This window comes from Pelophylax lessonae, assembly GCF_965119305.1.
Source record: "Pelophylax lessonae genome assembly, chromosome: 11".
Taxonomy (NCBI): Eukaryota; Metazoa; Chordata; class Amphibia; order Anura; family Ranidae; genus Pelophylax; species Pelophylax lessonae.
The window spans coordinates 59,898,563-59,913,112 of record NC_138778.1 but is presented as its reverse complement, the minus strand read 5'-3'; positions in this window follow the sequence as shown (position 1 = coordinate 59,913,112).

The following is a 14,550-nucleotide window of genomic DNA, read 5'->3' as shown; positions in this document are numbered from 1 at the left end:
GAGACTTTTGGGTAATTGCTACAACACTTGTATGGATCTAGGTACCCAAATACATAGATGACTACATGTACAGATATATGAAGCTGTTGGGTGATCCATTCTTGCAGCAGATAACCAAACAAGAATCCATTATAATTGGTCTGACCCTTAAAAAACATGATGCAGATGGCAGTTATTTTCAATAACACAAAGCATCCAACAAGGAATGAGCTTACAGCAGTTTACAATAATTAGCATAATGAAGGTGAATCTAGTTTCCATGGGTTACTGCATTTGATTGTTCTTCATGTCATGATAAATAAAAGAGTAATTATTCACGACTATATAATTCTGACACTATAATTTCCAGACCCTGGCCAGACCCTGCTACATACTCCACAACTAGACTTGGGTCACTAGTCCATGTTGGCCTCATTGACCTTGTTAGCAGCAGCTGTCTGTACATGTGTAGGTCATTTTGAATGGGTTCAATTTTTAAAGCATTTCCAAACCCAAAAAAACTAAAATAGTAATATTGTTGGCTTACAAAATCTTAAATGGTGTTTTTTTTTTTGTTTTTACTTGGTGATCTGACAGTAACCTACTTCTACTCCTAGGCTCACTCACTATTGTGTCTATGAAAGAGCAGCGTTGCCACCCTAGGCTGCTCTTCTAATTTGAACTACAAACTGTTCCCCCCTACCGTCATCTCCATTACATAGGGAGGTGTTAAAAGAGAAGTTTGGGATTTAGAAAAAAAATCTACTTACCTAGGTGGATGCAGCATCGATATGATGCTGCATCTGTCCCCTGTAGCATCGATGTGATGCTGCATCTGTCCCCCGTAGCATCAATGTGATGCTGTATCTGTCCCCCGCAGCATCAATGTGATGCTGTATCTGTCCCCCACAGCATCAATGTGATGCTGCATCTGTCCCCCGCAGCATCGATGTGATGCTGCATCTGTCCCCCCCCCCGCAGCATCGATGTGATGCTGCATCTGTCCCCCCTGCAGCATCGATGTGATGCTGCATCTGTCCCCCCGCAGCATTGATGTGATGCTGCATCTGTCCTCAGCAGCATCGATGTAATGCTGCATCTGTCCCTCCCCCCGCAGCATCTATGTGATGCTGCATCTGTCCTCGGCAGCATCGATGTAATGCTGCATCTGTCCCCCCCCCCACAGCATCGATGTGATGCTGCATCTGTCCCCCCCCCCCCCCCCGCAGCATCGATGTGATGTTGCATCTGTGCCCGCTGGCTCTGCACTAAGAACTGAGCAATACATATGGTTGGTATCTTTCCGTGGGCTTCAACCTGCTGTGGGCTGAAAACGGGTCACAGTAGTGCAGAACTAACTGCACTCCTGTGATCCATAGAAGTATAGTCAAAATAGCTTTGGCTATACTTCTCTTTTAAGTTCATAGAAGGTAGCCTGAAAAGCTGATGTAATTGTTGCAAGGATACTAGAATGCTATCGGGGATCAATAGATTTCTTTCTTTTTTTTTTGTACTTGCAGAATACATACCTAGTCTGAACAAGGAAACCTAAGGCAGCTGCTACCAGCTTACACCCAGCTGAATGAATTTAACTTTTGTTGTGTTTAGATTTAATTTAAATACAGATTTCAACATAGTTTGTGGTGCAGCCTTTAGTGAGACCTTGGTAAATGGAGCACTCTCATTTAGGGGCTTCCCTAAAGTTATAATAAAACCTCAGATTTGTAATCACTTACTTAGTATGCAGATTGTTTATCTTTTAATCTTTACCTATGTTCCAATTTACAGTAAGCTGGTTCCATGATCCCTGCCCCAGGTTTCCTGTTTCAGGGTGACTTCTTTCTCTTGCAGCATCCTATGGAGCCACCCTTGCATGCATGGACTAGAGATGTCTCTCCCCACACGGTGTGCATTTATAGAAAAACACAGCCCTATGTCCTGGTATGGTGAAAAACTCCCCTTCTCCTTCCTCCTCCGCCCACTCCCCTCTCCAAGCTAACAGACTTAATTCAAATTGCACTACCCACTGTTAATGTGGAAGTAAACTTCCATTGATTGTTTATACCTATAGGCAGTGCTGTATCTTTTCCTAGGCCAACAAGGCCCAGGCCTAGGGCAGCACTTTGCAGGGGGGCAGCAAAAAAGCTGTTGGTGCTGCACTGATATGCTGCCCTGATGGCCACTGATATGTTGAACTGATGGGCTCTAATAGACTGCACTGATGGCTACTGATGAGGCAGAACTGATAAGCTGCACTGATAGGGCTGAACTGGTAAGGCAGCACTGATGGGCACTGATAGGCTGCACTGGTGGTCACTGATGGGGCTGTACTGATGGCCACTGATGAGGCCGCACTGATATGCTGCACTGATGGGCATTAATGAGGCTGCACTTATGGGCACTGATAAGGCTGCACTGATGGGCACTGATGTAGCTGAACTTATGGGAACTGATGAGGCTGCATTGATGGGCATTGATAGACTGTGGTTGTGGTCTGTGGTTTAAAGATGACAGGGTGGGTCATAAACAGGAAGGGGTGGGTCATATTTAAATTGGGGGGGGGGGGCAGCCAAGTTTAGTCAGGCCTAGGGCAGCACAGAACCTAAATACACCACTGCCTATAGGTAAGCCTATTCTAAGGCTTACTTATAGGTACTGTAAATGTCTCCTAAATGTGCACACTTTAGGAGATATTTACTGTATATGCAGCCGATAACGTCATTGCTGCATGCCGCTTCTTCAGAGCCCTGTGCCATGACCCACGGCTTCCACCCGCATGCTCCAGCCAGTCACACACCCGGAGTCCACGGGCCCGGAAGGGAGATGGGTGAAGATGGATGCGGCCTCCAGCGGTAACAACGAAGGCTTCATTTGCAGGTAAGTTTCACATAATGTGCTAGTATGCAATGCATACTAGCACATTTAGCCTTTACTTTTGCAGGTCAGAAAAAAAAAGCACTTTACTTCCTCTTCAAATATTTCCTGTGAAAACTGGAAGTTCAGGGAAGCAGCACTGAGAGCAGTAGCCAGCAGCACTTTAACCTGTGAATTGCAATTTATGGAATTAGAAATCTGCCCAATAGTTTACCGGGGAATGTTTATTTTATTGTGATCAGTGTATCAAACTAAAAAAAGTCACTTTTAGCTAGCCATAGACTAAGGCCTCTTTCACACGGTCCGCCTCCGTAGGCGGATCCGTGCTGCTCAGCGGGGATCGATCCCCGCTGAGCCGGCGGATGACAGCTCCGTCTCCGCTTGCAGAGCGGAGACGGAGGTGTCACAGCCCCCGCTGCCCTCTATGGGGCATCGGATGAGAGCGGACTGCCTGTCCGCTCTCATCCGATCTGATCCGATCACTGAACGGATGGAAAAATAGGGTTTCTATCTGTCCAGATTTCACGGACAGGATCGGATACGGATGGCAGCGGGTGTCAGCGGACATGTCTCCGCTGACATCCGCTGCCCCATAGAGCTGCATGGAGGATCCGATCAGATCCGCCTAAAAAACTGACAGGCGGATCTGATCGGACCGCCCGTGTGAAAGGGCCCTAATAGAATTTCATTCCAAAATATATATTTTTTGGCAACATTTGTTCAATTTTTCAGTGGTTAGTGGCATTCAATCAGCATTCACTTTAATCTGTAGCAATGAGAAAATTTGAACGAGCGGGATGAAAAAATTTTCTCGAATGAACAAAATTTTAACTGTGAATGTGACTTTAGTTAGGGAAAAATTATCCATAATATGGTAATGTGTCTGGGATTCCATTCAAGTAGCAGGTTTGGATGATATTTAAGGGCTTTCAAATGAAATTAGTTGAGTCGGTGATGGCAAGATTAAATGCTCTGACAAACAATTTTTCTGAATTTCCAATGTTCGAATGAAATCCTGCTGGTATACGGCCAGCTTTAGGCATGGCAGTCAGCGTGTGCACAGCCTTTCACTTTGCTGACTGTAGGCTTTCATCATGGCGTTATCCACTAGGACCGGTGCTGTACTGGTCTTGCTGAGTGTAAAGAAAATGCTATGCTCTGTTTATCATTCATTATAAACAGGAAAATGATTTATAAAAAAAATATACTGCCGAAGGTAAATCTCTTCTAACAGGACAATTTATTTAAATTCCAGAGATGCCAGATTGACTTTTTCCGAAACATGGAAAGGAACAAATTATTTTCCAAGTTAATATATCCGAGTATACATCTAAGAAAAGGAGAAACTGGGTAAACGCACATCTACTACAGACAAATGGAAGTTTAGGCTTTGATTATGTAAAAATCAACATAACATAAACTGTACAGGCCATGATTGCACCGTTTACTATGTGTTCTGAAATTCTTTAGTACATAGATTTTAGCTGTCTCTCTCTACAAATCATCTTGAAAAACATTTTGTTTTCCATTAGTATTATAATAAAAAGACCGCCATTGTCAAGAATGCCCATACTGCTTAGTGAGTTAGTGACCATGAAAAAGAATTATAAATTTGACTGCATAGTTTTTAACCACTTAAGCCCCGGAAGATTTTACCCCCTTCCTGACCAGGGGGTATTTTGCGATTCGGCACTGCGTGACTTTAACGGACACTTGCGCGGACGTGCTACGCTGTACCTAAACGAATTTGACATCCTTTTTTTCCCACAAACAGAGCTTTCTTTTGGTGGTATTTGATCACCTGTGCGATTTTTTGAACATGCGCTATAAACAAAAAAAGAGCGTCAATTTTGCAAAAATAACAATATTTTTCACATTTTTTTATATGAAATTCCCCCAAAAAAATGTAAAAATCAAAATTTTTTAACATTTTCGGCCAATTTGTTTTATGCTACATATGTTTGGTAAAAAAAAATTGCAAAAAGCGTATTTTGATTGGTTTGCGCAAAAGTTATCGCGTTTACTAACAAAGGGAAAGATTTTTGTAATTTTTGTTGTTTTTCTTTTAACGCGTAATGGCGGCGATCTGCGATTTTTTTTTTTCTTTTTTTTGGGGGGACTGCGACATTGGGGCAGACAGATCTGTCATTCTCCCCTGTGTAAGAACAGTGATCATACGGTTTTACTATGTAGGACCATTGATCACTGTTCCTACAGCTCAAGCCACAGCCAATCACAGTTAGAATCACGCCCCTAGGGACACATACCACACCTCCCTCTCAAAAAAAGTTAACCCCTTCACTACCAGTGACATTACTACAGTAATCAGTGCTATACATATGCACTGTTACTGTAAAATTACACTGGTAGTGAAGGGGTTAACTTTTTTTGAGAGGGAGGTGTGGTATGTGTCCCTAGGGGCGTGATTCTAACTGTAATTGGCTGTGGCTTGAGCTGTAGGAACAGCGATCAACGGTCCTACATAGTAGAACCGTATGATCACTGTTCTTACACAGGGGAGACTGACAGGCGGCTTGTTTACATCAGCCGCCTGCCTTTCTCCCTCTGTCACGGACGATCGTGAGTGCCCGGCGGACATCGGGTCCGTGACCGAGCGGGAGCGTGCCTCCGGCGGCGCGCGCTCGCTCCCCAGAGCCTCACAGGCTAGTGACGTACCCATACGTCACTTTGCCTGTGAGGGGCTGACCGCCGCAGTATATGTACTTGCGGCGGTCGGCAAGTGGTTAATATTTCTATTAAGAAGGTAGGATTTTTTGTAGGATGTTTGTAAACCCTTACATATACCAAAAAAGGTTGCGCTAATTAATGTGACAAAAATAGTATTGATTATTAAACAATAAAATGAATAAATATAATAACCATAATAATCCTAAAAAAAAGTCCATATAAATGTGTATAAATTTGATGAATAATTATAATAATCATAAAAAGTCCATATACATGTGCATAAATTTGGCGAATAAAATTATTATGCAATCATGCGATTCTTCAGTGAGAAAAAAGCTAGCACCCACTTGTGAATCCGTCACCAAAAATAGATGGCTCCTTACCGAAAAGATATGACCATAGAGGTCTTCTGCACTTATGATAAAACACCAACAGGGCCTCTGGATTGGGAGATAAGGTTGAGATCCCAGCCGATACCGAAACCCTACATCCAACTCCAATGGCTAAATTTTGTGATTTTCCATGAAAAAGATAACAATCCTCCCATAGTGCAAAATCGTACTTTACTTAATTAATAGAATTGAGAGAGGCACTTACAAACATCTGAAGGTGAAAGGCAATAAAACATCAGATAATGAACTGCAATAAAATAAAGCCGGCTTATGCAAGAATCACACGATTGCATAATAGTTTTATTCACCAAATTTATACACATTTATATTGACTTTCTTATGATTATTATGGTTATTATATTTATTCATGTTTAATAATCAATACTATTTTTGTCACAATAATTAGCGCAACCTTTTTTGGCATTTTATTGTGTCTGTCTTATACATTTGGTTGCAGCTTTTTGTTTTCACATGGTTTCGGTTTTTTAGTTTTATATAATTGCAATTTTTGATGTAAGTGCAAAGTTTCCTCTTTTCTCTCTTCTTTTTCTTTTTTTTTTTGGGGTAAACACTTACATATACCCAAGTGAGATGACTAGCCTTCGGTGATACAGAGATTAAACAAATTGTACCTGTCTATCTGCAGCCCTTTCTTCTCTACATCTGTTCAAAGTGCTGATTTTTTACGGCCCCTTTCAAACAGGGAGTCCGTTCAGATCCGCCTGTCCGTTTTTCAGGCGGATCTGAACTGATGCCCCATGCATCTCTATGGGGCATCGGATGTCAGCGGAGACATGTCCGCTGACATCCGATCCGATAAATCCGGACTGATGGAAACCCTATTTTCCATCTGTATGGCGTATCGGATCGGATGAGAACGGACAGACGGTCCGTTCTCATCCGCTTCCCCCATAGAGAAGAATGGGGACCTGACAGCTCTGTCTCCGCACACAGCGCAGAGACAGAGCTGCCATCTGCCAGCTCAGCAGGGGATTGGCGGATCGATCCCCCGCTGAGTAAAACGGAGTCCGTCTGACGGACTCCCTGTGTGAAAGGGGCCTAAAGCTTGTTTGAGAGTTCAGGAAAAAAAGGGGGTAGAGAGCTGAAATTACATTATGCAGTATTTACTGAGGAGAGCTCTGGCAGCTGATTGGTGGGAAGGTACACACTCCCCTCCAAACAGCACACAGGGACAGAGTTAAGACTGTCAATCAGCTAGAGCTCCCTCCCCTGACACTTTTTTTTTCTTGGTATCAGGAGAACTGGTCAGAAGTGATTTGTGCAGATAGCAGCCAAAAGTGACACTTTGTGCTATGAATTGAGACAAATACACACTATAGAAGGATATGCTTTGTTCATATTTCATGTCTGAGTTTTACAACCACTTAAAGATAAAATATTTGCCTACAATCTGGAGCTGTCTACCACAGTACTTCCTTCAGGTCAGCATCTTTCAACCCATTTTTTGTGAGCCCAGGTGGTCATAGGCCTGCCCTCTGGGGGACCGTCATGCTGCCAGGGCTCACAACACACATCATGTGTATTCCACCAAATCCAGGAGGATAGTTCCACCTACAGTCCCCTGCCAGAGGGGAAGAGGAAGAACCCATGATGCCATTGCATTGGCCAGAAAACTGCTTAATTAAAGGTATGTATAAAGCACTTGAAGAGGCTTTAGAAAGGAAGGGGGAGGGTGGGGGAGGAAAATTAGTATGCGAGTTCAGTATGCGAGTTCAGGTTAAAACTGGACATGGACATTAATCCAAAGCTGCAGACGGCCATGCAGCTAGAAATTTGTAAAAGTTGTTACAATTCTTTCATAATAGACTCATTTTAACCACTTGCCGACCGCGGCCCGACCATATACGGCGGCGGTCAGCCCCTCCCAGGCAAAGTGACGTACCCGTACGTCACTAGCCTGGAAACGAATAGGGACGAGTGCGCGCCGCCGGCAGCGCGCTCCCACACCCCCGCTCATACCAGAGGAAGCCCGCGCGTGTGACCGGCGGACCCGATGTCCGCCGGTCACTCACGATCGTGGGGCAGAGAGGGAGAAAGGCAGGCGGCTAGTGTAAACAAAGCCGCCTGTCATTCTCCCCTGTGTAAAAACACAGATCACTCGGTCCTGCTATGTAGGACCGTTGATCTGTGCTATTACAGCACTAGCCACATCCAATGACAGTTAGAAGCACGCCCCTAGGGACACACTTAACCCCTCCCTCTCCAATAAAGTTAACCCCTTCCCTCCCAGTGTCATTTTTACAGTAACAGTGCATATGTACAGCACTGAATACTGTAGTAATGTCACTGGTACCCCCAAAAGTGTCAAAAATGTCAGTCAAGGGTCCGATCTGTCCGCCGCAATGTCGCAGTACCGCAAAAAAAAAAAAAAAAAACGCCATTACGCGTTAAAAACAAAAAACACAAAAATGACAAAAATCTTTCCCTTAGTTAGTAAACGCAATAACTTTTGCGCAAACCAATCAAAATACGCTTATTGTGATTTTTTTTTACCAAACATAGGTAGCAGAAAACAAATTGGCCAAAAATTTAAAAAAAGTTTGATTTTTACATTTTTTTGGGGGAATTTCATATAAAAAAAATGTGAAAAATATTGTTATTTTTGCAAAATTGTCGCTTTTTTTTTTTGTTTATAGCGCATGATCAAAATATCGCACAGGTGATCAAATACCACCAAAAGAAAGCTCTGTTTGTGGGAAAAAATTTGTTTGGGTACAGCGTCGCATGAGCGTGCAATTGTCCGTTAAAGTCACACAGTGCCGAATCGCAAAATACCCCCTGGTCAGGAAGGGGGTAAAATCTTCCGGGGATTAAGAGGTTAAAGGGCAACTGGGTCCAACAATTCACATAGATTATTAATAATGACCAAATCATCAGAAATACTCTCCAAATGCAATCAAGTTTGTTTTTGGGTTTGCCTGTTATATGGACACCAGGCTGTATTTTTATCAACATATGGGAGGTCTTTCAATGGGAAAGGTAATATAAAACAGTTTCAGTTTATCAATGAATCAATAAAATATAAATTCAGAGGGTTTTTTGCCTTTGCCATGCATTTGATTCTCATTTACCATTCAAAAATTCCATCTAAGGTTAACTGTGGGGAAGCCAAGCATCTTCATTTCCCTCACATCCTTGCATCTTCCAGTCCCAAAATAAATGAACCTTTTGGAGAGGTTTGTAACCATAAATCAATCTTGAAATTCCCCTAGTCTGTTTAATCATGTTGTTGAAGCATTATAAATTAGGATAATACATTTATTTGGGATTTGATAGATAGTGAATGCATAATGATAGTCAGGATAGATTCACAATAATGCAGAGAGCATCTAATAAAAACAAATTACATTTTTTCTACATGTGTAGCTGCTGAAAACTGATTTCTAATTGGATGCCTGTGGTAGACAAAGGGGCCCTATGTAAAAACCATCTTAGACTTTCTAGCAAAAGCTTGTTCAATGTGGATAGGTGATGGCACATAAGTAGCCTTTGCAATACCCCGAACTGTGATCCTATGGTTCATATTATACAACTATGAACACTCCATTCGCTGACAGTCCAATTGTTGCCAAAAGAAAATGGGATAAGATTTAGGAATGTCTGAGTGTTGATCAGACAGGGTTTAACCACTTGCCGACCGCCACCCGACAATATACGGCGGCGGTCAGCCCCTCCTAGGCAAAGTGACGTACCGGTACGTCACTAGCCTGGGAGCGAATAGAGGTGAGCGCGCGCTCCCGCCCCCGCTCTTACCCGAAGAAGCCGGCGCGTGTGACCGGCAGACCCGTTGTCCGCCGGTCACTCGCGATCGTCGGTAGAGAGGGAGAAAGGCAGGCGGCTAATGTAAACACAGCCGCCTGTCATTCTGAACTGTGTAAAAGCACAGATCACTCGTCCTGCTATGTAGGACCGTTGATCTGTGTTGTTACACACACAGCCACATCCAATGACAGTAAGAAACGCCCCTAGGGACACACTTAACCCCCTCCTCTCCAATAAAGTTAACCCCTTCCCTCCCAGTGTCATTTTTACAGTAACAGTGCATATGTATAGCACTGATTACTGTAGTAATGTCACTGGTACCCCCAAAAGTGTCAAAAATGTCAGTCAAGGGTCCGATCTGTCCGCAGTACCACATTACTCGTTAAAAAAAAAACAACCAAAATGACAAAAATCTTTCCCTTAGTTAGTAAACGCAATAGCTTTTGCGCAAACCAATAAAAATACGCTTATTGTGATTTTTTTTTAACCAAGCATAGGTAGCAGAAAACAAATTGGCCAAAAATTTAAAAAAAATTTGATTTTTACATTTTTTGGGTGGAATTTCATATAAAAAAATGTGCAAAATATTGTTATTTTAGCAAAATTGTCTCTTTTTTTGTTTATAGCGCATGATCAAAAAATCGCACAGGTGATCAAATACCACCAAAAGAAAGCTCTGTTTGTGGGAAAAAAAGGACGTCAAATTAATTTGGGTACAGCGTCGCACGACCGTGCAATTGTCCGTTAAAGTCACGCAGTGCCGAATTGCAAAATACCCCCTGGTCAGGAAGGGGGTAAAATCTTCCGGGGCTTAAGTGGTTAAAGATGTTGAAGATAAGAAAGTGATCAGTGTTCAGGTCTACATGAAAGTAGAAAGCTTCTCCTGCAACCACCCAACCCATAGCTACTATAAATGAGCTGCTAAGGCTTAAAGGGCCCTTGTACAGCTGCACAGACTGGTTGGTCAGGCAATAAGTAAAGTGTTCATTACCCAAGAAGACAGTGAACAATTTGCAGGTCTACATTAAACTGGAAGGCATCTCTTGCAACCACAGCTAGTATAAATGAGCCCCTAGGGCTCTGAGGGCCCTTGTGCAGCTGCATAGTCTGCTTAAATTGTATGCTGGTTAGGCAGGAAGTAAAGGTGTTCATTGCCCAACAAGACAGTGAGCAGTAAATATGTCCACATAAAAGTGGAAGACATTAAACTACCGGGACCAAAAAGGAAACTATCCCGAAAAAAAACGATGCCTCTAAGGACACACATGGCTTTAATGAAAGACAACTTTAATTGGAAGTTCATAGCTTTCAGCTGTTAGTTCCACGTACTGTAATTGTTTTGTCCTCACTTCCAAAAGAAACCTGGTACACTATAGTGTCAAATTGATAGGCTGGACTCTTTGTGGTGAGATACTGAGAGATAGTTATTCTCTACATTATAAAATTCTATTTTCCACAGGAATAAATTTAAGGTTTATCGGGAGGTGTGTTTGCAGGTATGCACTTTATTGGGGTCCTTTGGGTGTGGTGTGATGCTTTATTGGGGTCCTTTGGGATTGTAATTCCACTTTTTTGAAGTGATGTCTTGACTTTGTCTATAGCTGTGAGAGAACGTTGTCCCATTTTAATCACTGTGGGTTGAGGGGTATTGTCTATTTTTGAGAATTTGTGAAGTTTTGATGCAAATAAAGTTGTATTTTCATTAAAGCCAACTGTGTCCGTATAGGCAACATGTTTTTTTCATGATGGTTTCCTTTTGGTCCCTACTTTGAAATTTAGTGTTTAGTTTTAGCTGTGAGGACCGCACTAATACTTAGTGAGGGGGCAGTATATAGATATGCCCAATGTTGCTATTTTCTGTTGCAAAGGGCAGGGCCGGATTAAGAGCATCATGGGCTTGGTGCTGAGGATTTTGAAGGGCCTTAAGGGCCGTGCCTTGCCATGCACCCAGAGGAGGAAGGGTGCAGCCATGCATGCCTAATTCAACATGGGATGCTGTCTCTGAAGCCCATAAACACATCCATGCATCGGCAACTGTCCCTCCTTGTCCGGCCTTCGTGCTGTGTGGGGAGGTTCTGAGGGAGCTGCCTGGGGAAGCGAGCATAGAAGCCAGACTTCTGTGTTTACAAGTGACAGAAGAGCGGTAACAGTGAATATGGCCAACCCGGGGCCTATATAAAAGGTAGGGGCCTGGAGCTGCAGCTCCAATAGCCCCTACGTTAATCTGGCCCTGGCAAAGGGGAAGACATCCTCTACAACCATTGCTGAATGTTGCTGTGCTTTTGCTTCTGCTCTCAAAAATCAAAAAACCTCTTGAATCTTCACAGTTTGTGCTGTTATTCCTTCAAACCTGGAGATGGGGATGGTGTTGGAACCCTGAAACGCATTGGCTTTTACACCCAATTATACTTATAATAAATTTTGTTTTTGAAATCGAAATTCTTGGTGTGGAGCCTCAGCTTTTAGAACCTTATATAAGTCCTTTACCACCTAAGGTGATTATGGTAGCTCTTCAGTCTGTAAAAGTCCCCTACCTAATATGCAGATGTTTCAATTTGCAGAACTATATATAATTCCTTCACCATCTAAGGTGATTGTGGTAGCCCTTTAGTCTGTAGAAGCCACCTACCTATTATTAAGATGCTTCGGTTTGCAGAACCATATAAAAGTCCTTCATCATCTAAGGTGAATGTGGTAGCACTTCAGTCTGTAGAAGCTGCGTACCTAATATTCAGATGCTTTCTTGTGCAAAACCATATATAAGTCCATCATCTAAGATGATTGTGGTAGCACTTCGGTCTATAGAAGCCGCCTACCCAATATACAGATTCTTCAGTTTGCAGAACCATACATAAGTCCTTCACCATCTAGGTGATTGTGGTAGCCCTTCAGTCTGTACAGTAGAAGCCACCTACCTAAATATTCAGATGGTTCAGTTTAACCACCTGCCGACCGCCGCAAGTACATATACTGCGGTGGTCAGCCCCGTGCACGCAAAGTGATGTATGGGTACGTCACTAGCCTGTGAGCCAATAGGGGGCGAGCGCGTGCCGCCGGAGGCACGCTCCCGCTCGTTCACTGTGATCCCCGCGCATGTGACCGGCGGACCCGATGTCCGCCGGTCACTCGCGATCGTCCGGTACAGAGGGAGAAAGGCAGGCGGTTAATATAAACAAAGCCGCCTGTCATTCTCCCTTGTGTAGGTGCAGAGATCATACAGTCCTGTCTCTGTGGTTACACAAACAGCCACATCTCATAACAGTTAGAAGCATGCCCCTAGGGACACATTTAACCCCTCCTTCTCTAATAAAGTTAACCCCTTCCCTGCCAGTGTAATTTTTATAGTAACAGTGCATATGTATAGCACTGATTACTGTAGTAATGTCACTGGTACGCCCAAAAGTGTCAATAATGTCAGTCAAGGGTCCGATCTGTCCGCCGCAATGTCGCAGCCCCGAAAAAAACCGCCATTACTCGTTAAAAAAAAAAAAACAATAAAAATGACAAAAATTCTTTCCCTTAGCAAACGCAATAACTTTTGCGCAAACCAATCAAAATGCGCTTATTGCGATTTTTTTTTTTATACCAAACATATGTAGCAGAAAACAAATTGGCCTAAAATGTTTAAACATTTTGATTTTTACATTTTTTTTTGGAGAATTTCATATAAATAAATCTGAAAAATATTGTTATTTTTGCAAAATTGACTCTCTTTATTTGTTTATAGTGCGTGATCAAAAAAATCGCACAGGTGATCAAATACCACCAAAAGAAAGCTCTGTTTGTTGGAAAAAAAGGACGTCAAATTTGTTTAGGTACAGCATCACACGACCGCGCAATTGTCCGTTAAAGTCACGCAGTGCCGAATCGCAAAATAGGGCCTGGTCAGGAAGGGGGTAAAATCTTCCGGGCTTAAGTGGTTAATGAAACATCTATAAGTCATTCACTATCTAAGATGATTACAATGGTCCTTCAGTGTGTTGAAGTCACCTACCTAATATTAAGATGCTCCACAGCACCAGTACATTCATGGCAACAATATAAATAATAAAACTCTGCTACAAGGTTCCAGCACCACAAATCCATCCCTAAATGTATGTGAAAATTGTATGTCTGCCCTGCCCCATCAGTAAATCCTGCGAGCAGCATTGAGAGTATTTTATTAGTAATTGGCTATCTTGTCCGTGATAATTTGGCACAGCAGCTGGTAGAACAAATTTAGTTATAATGTAGATATACTGAGTGTGGCGCATTTATTTCATCATTTTTTTAGGGAGCATTGATGGTGTTCTGTTTTGAGTGCTGTAGCCCCATAGAGACCAACAATAAATCACCTTGTGTTTGAGTTGAGTCCAGTAAACTGAAAACTATGGGTTACTGCACTGTCTACTCCTTTTGATTTTCAGCGCTTTGCTTGAATAAGCTGGCGTTGGTCTCTGCGCTCAGTTTATAAGTAAGCTCAGTAGTGTTACACTTGACTAACTATATTTCTGTGTTTTCCTAATATGATGCAAATAGTAATGTCTATGCTTCTTGTGCGCTGCAGAACATTTTGTCTTCCTGTTGAGAACTGACATACACGTTTATACAATTTGGGTGTCAATGCATACTTACAGAAGAGGCATTAAAATGTAAAATGAAGCGTTTTCCTCTGACATCTGTACCTTACAAGGGCTCAGCTCCTACATGTATTACATTAGCACATGCACTGTAGCAGCCTGTACTTGTAACACTGCAGAGAGCTCAGGTGGAGCTGATGTGTGACAACTGCCTTCTGGAGCCTACAGATGGAATGAGTGCAGCCACAAGTATTAGGAGTTAGTCAGTTGACACG